Below are 7,443 nucleotides of genomic sequence, written 5' to 3' on the forward strand. Positions count from 1 at the left end.
AAAGATTTCAATTTTCGTTCCATCAATTCCTGATGCCTGTGGTTCTTTGCCAATTTCTTCAATACACCTTGGACTTCCTCCTTCAGTATCATTGACTCTTGATCATATGCTACCCTTTGACATGGTTGAACATTAACCATTTCCTTTGGTACAGTGACTCTGTGTATGCCTTCCATCTTCTCTTGATGTTTTCTGCATCATTCAACAATTTGCCCAGAAAATCTTTCAATATGAACTTTTAAGATCCAAATAAAGTATGAAGCACATTATGTCTGTGGATGTTATTTTGCTAATTGCCCATGGTGTCCCTTGAGACGGTCTGCTTGATCACCTAGGCCCAGTAACTCATTGCCTTAAGATGTTTGATCCTATCTAACAAGTTTTCTTCATTTTGCCCACTGTATGCTTAACCACATTCATAGGTGTGTTTGCAACAAAAGTAAATACCTTTATATAAACATCCTGTTTTAAACCCTTTTATATTTGTGAGTATAAATTGCAAAGTTTTTGAACTGCAAGGTCAGCAGTTCAAGCTCATCAGGCGCTCCTTGGAAACCCTATATAGGGTCACTGTGGGTTGGAACAACAGAGAGATTGCAGGGTGATATGGTATTTCTATATCCAATTTTCTGAGGAACTGCCATACTGCTTTCCACAGTGGTTGCACCATTTTACAGTCTTACCAGCAATATAGGAGGAACCCAGTCTCTCCAAACCTTCACCTGCATTTTTTTTTTTGAGGTGCCATAGGATAAGCACTTGATCTCAATATCGGTTTGAACAGCAAGCTCAATGGTTTGAACTACAAGCTGACCAGCCACTCCTTGGAAACCCTATGGTTGGTCGGTTATGTGCTATGGAGTCGGTTCCCACTCATAGTGACCCTGTACAGGGTTTCCAAGGCTGAAAATCTTTACAGGAACAGAAAGCCACATCTTTCTCCTGCGGAATAGCTGGTGGTTTCGAACTGCTGACCTTACAGTTCACAGCCCGATTCGTAACCACTATGCTACCAGAGCTCCTTTGGAAACCCTATACAGGGTTGCTATGAATCAGAACGGACTAAACAGCACTTAACAACAACAACAACGGCTAATTATTGTGAATATTTCTTCATGTATTTGTTGGCTGCCTCAATGTCTTTGGTGAAGTATCCATGTCCTCTGCCAATTTTTTTTTTCTTTCACTTTTTAGTATTTTTAAAGTTTATTTTAAAAAATAACCATTGTAATGACATCAGCGATCAGTCACCTGTGCTCCCTCTACTGTTGCGGTACAAATCTTCTATATAGTTGAGTCATAAAGGAAAGTCAAGACATTATCATCAGACACCTAGTAGCCAAAAAATGCTGTTGCTTCAGTCGTAGAGACGCTGACATGTTCAATGTACCAGTGTAGTTTAAAATGGATTCATTTAAAATTTTCCTGAATAAAAGGAGCATTCAAAAGGTGAAATATTATGCATTAAACCAATTTTTCACCCACCCATTCACCCTGAATTCAAATCATTACTACAAATGTGTAATGTCACAGGACAATTGTATAAAAGAGCTTCTAATAACAAAAAACTCAAACTTTAAATTCCCTGTTTGTGGGTTATTATGGAATGCTAAAAGGACCACAATAAAAAGGTCAAAAGTTCTCTAAAATGCCATGACAAAATAACAACTGAAGCATTTCCATTTTAAAATAAAACTCAAACTCACCACCCCCCTAAATTAACAAAAATCCAAGAACAATATGAGGTTGATAGCATTATGTACAAATTTACAGGTACAAATAGATGACATTTTAGAACTGTTCCTGGCTTAAGCACTAGAGATAACATCTGAGGAACTTCTATCTGAACTCTGTATTTTAAAGTCTCCCAAACTCCAAGGAGCTTAACAACAAACTAACCAGCAGTACAAACTCCTGGAAGGGTAGGGGGGTTTGTGTGTGTGTGCTTTTTTTTTCTTAATATTCCACAATCAAAAAACTAACTAAATAAAAGGGAGTGTTGGTACTGAATAAAGTTAATATTTGAAACTCGTGTTAAAGAGCCAAAAGTTTCTAGAGAGCCTTTCAAAGGGCTGGCCCCTCCTGACATTTAAAAGGCAGGACAGATTACGTAGAGGTTACGAATCGGGCTGTAAACCTTAAGCTCAGCGGTTCGAAACTACCAGTCTCTCCGCGGGAGAAAGATGAGGCTTTCTACTCCCGGAAAGATTTACACCCTTGGAAACCCTGTACAGGACCCCTATGGGTCGGAACCCACTCGATGGCACTTAACAACAACAGAGACTAGAAAGATATTTCACTTGCTGTTCCTTTGCATAGCTCTTTGCCTCTAGTTCTACCATTATAGTTATCTCCTTTGTGACATTTTCTTTAGAGAGTTTGCTATGTTTTCTCTCTAAATACAATTTGAGTGAGGTCAAAGAAGAAAGAGCCAATCTTTACTCTTGGTATTAAATCAACCCTAATGTACTCCACAGGAATTGGGTTTCCTTCCTTGGTTTGCCTCCACAGAAGGCAGTAACTCTTTTGGAATATTTTAGTTCTCCCAGGGTTTGACTTTTAGAGAAGAAAGAGATTGCTGAGGCATAATACATTCCAGGAATTGTGGCTCAACTCCTGACCCTGCAGGCATTTCTGTTTCTAATCAGCAGTTTATCCTGAATGCAAGGATAGTGTGAAAACTTTTCTGCCCCAGACTTGTGGAGAAAAGGGAGAAACAATGGAACAGCAGAGAATCATTTGCCATGGGAAGAATGGGAATATTTGCTCTTGGAGGCCAGGATAAAATGCTGCAGGAGTGAAGTCAAGGTCCCCCTCGGGCCCCAGGAGGTCAACTGGAGTGTGCACAGGTCAGCTTGATTGAACAGCGCTTTCCAGAAATTGTCAAGGACTAAATCTTCTCCCATTCTTACTGAAAGTGTGACTGTAAATTATTCTCCTCTTCTTAATGATTCACTCTAGGTATCCACTGAAGAATCTGGAGCAACATGCTATATAACCACACATGTGTATATATACTATTCTCTTTCACAGGAACCCCTCTTTTCCTCAAATGCTATCATGTAGCCTATGATTGCAAAATCTCTCCTTTTGCTGTGTGGAAGTTGTTACAATGTCCTCAAGCACTTCAGCACAGTTTGTTTTCTACTTAGAAAAGGAAGCTTCAAGGTCCAATACCCTCTAAATTTGTCTTGAAGTAGCCATAACTAGTAAGTATGGTCCATGTTGTTGTTGTTAAGTGCCGTCAAGTTGATTCCGACCCATAGCAACCCTGTATAGGGTTTCCAAGGAGCAGCTGGTGAGCTTGAACCACCGACATTGCAGTTCTAACAATGCTGCAGTCTGACACATTAGCCCATAGCGCCACACTAGAACTCCAAGTATGGTCCACAGGGCCTCTCAATAGAAAGATAAGCAGACTACAATTTATCAGAGTTCCAAGGGATTTGCAATGTGTTTAAGTGCTTGAGACTTCATCATTCAATCCCAAAACTTACCTTTTTTTTGTCCAGAGTCCAAAAGTAATAATCTACCTTCTGGGGAGACAAACTTCTTCTTATTACCACAGATTAGATTTTCACATCTCAGAGAATTTATTGTTTTCATATCAAAAGATAGAACTTTCGTGCCTGGAAGCTATCTCTCAATAGAAAGTGTTCCTTCAGTTAGACTGAAAATCCCTATCAGAGGGATGGATGTGGTCTAACCAAATTCCTATGGGAAGGAGTGTCTGGCTTCCCTGGTTGCAGTTTAGATTGAGACGGTTGCTCTCCCTTGATGAGATGGTGGCTGATTTCATCAGTATATATAAGTGCTGTCTTTGGTACTGTTGGGATGGCATGAGGCTTTAGCATCCTACTAATCCATGAAATGTCAATGTCATCAGCAGTCTGAACTAGGTCCTGACTGAAAGAGTGAGACAAAAGTTTCCAACTTCAGTTTGCCAGGCATCGCGGCAATTAGAATATTGAGCCAGTTATTAAAAGGACAGAATATGATTGTAAGTGTTCAATCAGAAATGTTGATCAATTTCCTGGAACAGTGGTGAGCAATGTGACCTTGATCAGCTCCATCACATGACCTAGTTTTAGGACACTTGGGTGATTTGTGTCATTGTGTCTTCATCTTCCTGGTTGGGATCTTGCATATGAGGATCCTTTGGAGAAAAAAAACCTGTCCAAATTCACTATGCTTCCTTGCCATGGCATGTCGGTGCCGAGACTCATGCAGGTATTTTCTTTGGAATTTTTCTTTCCGCCTCTAGTTTAACTCTGACTTGCCTCCCCTTAAGAATACGGTAGCACTGCTTGGATTACGAATCGGGCTGCCAACCTCATGGTCAGCAGTTCGAAACTACCAGCCGTTCCACAGGAAAAAGATAAGGCATTCTGCTCCCATAAAGATTTATAGCCTCGGAAGCCCTGTGCAGGGTCACTATGAGTCAGAACCGAATTTACGGTACTTAACAACACCCCAGGTAGAAGGATTCTTTAGATAGCACACAAAGAGCCAACCCCCGGCACCATCACGACCATTCCTCCTGAGTTAACCACATTACTTGCCTCAGGTAGTGTCACAGTGACAGTCCTCTACAGGCTGCTGGTTGTGCTGGTGTTGGCTCCTATCTGAACAATGTGGCAACGCTGGTGCCAAGCTTGCTGCTGGGATGGTGATCATGCTTTGCTGGAGAATGGTGCTATCTGAATGAACTGGATGATAAATGATGGTCTGCCCTTCAGCAGCCTGCTCCTCTTACTGTCCCTGGACTGCAATCTGTTGCTGTGCTTGAGTCTGGCAGGCAGTAACAATTGTCTAAGGTCACTGGATGATGATCTGCTGGGTCTGGCTTTGCTGTCCCTATACCTGCACAACTTGTCCCCCCTGGATCTGGATCTGCTGTAAGCCTTGTCCCAGCATAGTTGTTTGACCTTGCCTACCGGGAACAGTTGGAATCATGATGGGTTGTCTAGTTGATGGGATTAACTGTCCTCTACTGCCTGCTGTCAGACTGCAAAGCTGTTTGAACCGCAAGGTCGGTGGTTCAAGCTCACCAGCTGCTCCTTGGAAACCCTATACAGGGTTGCTATGGGTCGGAATCAACTTGAAGGCACTTGACAACAACAACAACTGCATCATTAATGGCTGCCCCTGGACTTGCTGCTGAATCTATTGAGTCTGCTCAACAATCTGCTCTGTCGAACTATTGCTATTTGTTGTATACTATGGAGTCCTGGTGTGATGCTGAGGGTTAATGTGCCAGACTGCAAAGTCATTTGAACTGCAAGGTCGGCGGTTTAAGCTCACCAGCTGCTCCTCAAAAACCCTATACAGGGTCGCTATGGGTTGGAACCAACTCAACAGCACTTCACAACAACAACTCCATGTTAGAATGCCATCTACAGTGACCTTTGCTCTTGAGCTGCTAGAAGATTGTGAATTGCACTCCTAAATGGAAGGACATTCGTGGCAGGCAAGTCAGCCCCTGGGCATGGGATCTGAGAACTTGGCCTAAGGGTGGGAGGTGGGGGAAGGGACGCATCCCCAAATGTCCTCTGCCCATTTAAAAATTAGGTTGTTTGTCTTTTTTTTTAAGTAGATGTATTGCAGTTTTCTGTACATTTTAGAGATCAGCCACTTAGACAAATGTCTGGGGCAGAAGGGATGGTCATGATGGTGTCTGGGGCTGACTCTGTATCTGCTATCCAAAGACTCTGTCTACCTGGAGCAGAAGTGCTCAAAGAGCCTCTCTATGTGAATGCCAAACAGTATCACAGTATTCTTAAGAGGAGGCAAGACAGAGTTAAACTAGAGGCATAAGAAAAAATTCCAAAGGAAAGAAGGAAATACCTGCATGAATCTGGACACCGACATTTCATGGCAAGGAAACATGGTGAAGCTGGACAGGTTTTTTTTCTCCAAAGGATTATCATATGCAAGATCCCAGCCAAGCAGATGAAGACACAATGACACAAATCAACCGAGTGTCCTGAAACTAGGTCATGCGATGGAGCTGATCAAGGTCATGTTGCTCACTACTGTTCCAGGTAACATGGTCAACATTTCTGATTGGACACTTACAATTATATTTAGTCCTTTTGGTCAGGACAGAAACTATTTAGTTTTTAATAAGTGATAATGCAGCAATGTCTGGCAAATATGTCATTGCAAAACATTTCTTCCCCATCTGTAGGTTATCTTTTTACTCATTTGGTAAAATCTTTTGATGCACATGAATATCTAATTTTGAGGAGATCTCAGTCATATAGTTTATCATCTACTGTTTGTGTGCTTTTAGTTATGTTTGGCAGTGTACTTATGCCCCTAAATTTGTCTTTACTGTTTCATCAAGAACTTTATAGTTCTAGGTTTTACATGTAGGTCAATAATCCACATTGAGTTTGTTTTTGTATCTGGTGTGAGATATGGGTTTTAGTTCATTTTTCTTTTCTGCAAATGGATTCCCAGTTTTGCCAGGACCATTTGTTGAAAAACTATTGTTTTCCCATTTAATGCCTTTTGGTCCTTTGTCAAAGAGCAGCTGACTTTTTGTGGATGGATTTACTTCTGGGTTCTCAGTTCTATTCCATTGATCTATATATCTTTTGTTGTACCAGTACCAGGCTATTTAGACAACTGTGATTATGTAGTAGATTTAGAGGTCAGGAAGTGAGAGGCCTCCAACTTTGTTGTTCTTCTCAAAAATGCTTAGCTTATCTGAGGCCTCTTTTCTTTCCATATAAAGTTTCATGATCAGTTTTTCCATCTCTTTAAATAATGACACTCGAATGTGGATTGGAAATGCATTATATCTAATGATTGCTTTGGGTAGTATTGACATTGTCACAATGCTAACTAAGTTTTCTGATCCATGAGCATGGTATCGTCTTCCATTTTTGTAAGCTGATTTTGATTTCTTGTAGCTGTAGTTTATAGGTTTCTTTGCATGTGTATTTTGTTTCTCTGGTTAGATTTATTCCTAATTAAGAGAGTGAATAAAAAATTATCCACACTCCTTTTAAATTAGAATGTCATCCACGTTCACGGCTGATGACAACACTGAGAATGCATGTGAAATGATTCTGTTGAATAGATGAGTGACAGTGGATTATGTTGCAAATTATCCATGGCTTTGTCTATGAAATAGTTGACAACAGACTTGGGTTTTGAAAAGTTTGTGCAAGATGGGTACTGAAACATCTTATGGAAGAACATAAATAGAAGTGTTTGGACATCTGCAAGCAAAATTTGGATCAATACTTGAAGGAAGATAAAACTTCCTTAAAAAAAAAATTACTGATAACATGACATAGAATCATCACTGAGAGTCTAAATGTAAAGGCAGAATTTGGAATGGAAACATCCTCAATCACTGACCAAGAAAAAAAGTTAAAAAGTCAACTATCAAAAAATACAAAACAATATAGGCAGTCTGACTGATTACTA

The 7,443-nt window shown here is 40.6% G+C and overlaps 1 pseudogene; it reads right to left on the minus strand.

The window, feature by feature from the left end:
- Nucleotides 1-4,087: 4,087 nt before the first annotated feature.
- LOC102811969 lies at nt 4,088-5,871 on the minus strand (annotated as a pseudogene).
- Nucleotides 5,872-7,443: the final 1,572 nt, after the last annotated feature.

The sequence above is a fragment of the Chrysochloris asiatica genome, unplaced genomic scaffold (assembly GCF_000296735.1).
Source record: "Chrysochloris asiatica unplaced genomic scaffold, ChrAsi1.0 scaffold00236, whole genome shotgun sequence".
Lineage (NCBI taxonomy): Eukaryota > Metazoa > Chordata > Mammalia > Afrosoricida > Chrysochloridae > Chrysochloris > Chrysochloris asiatica.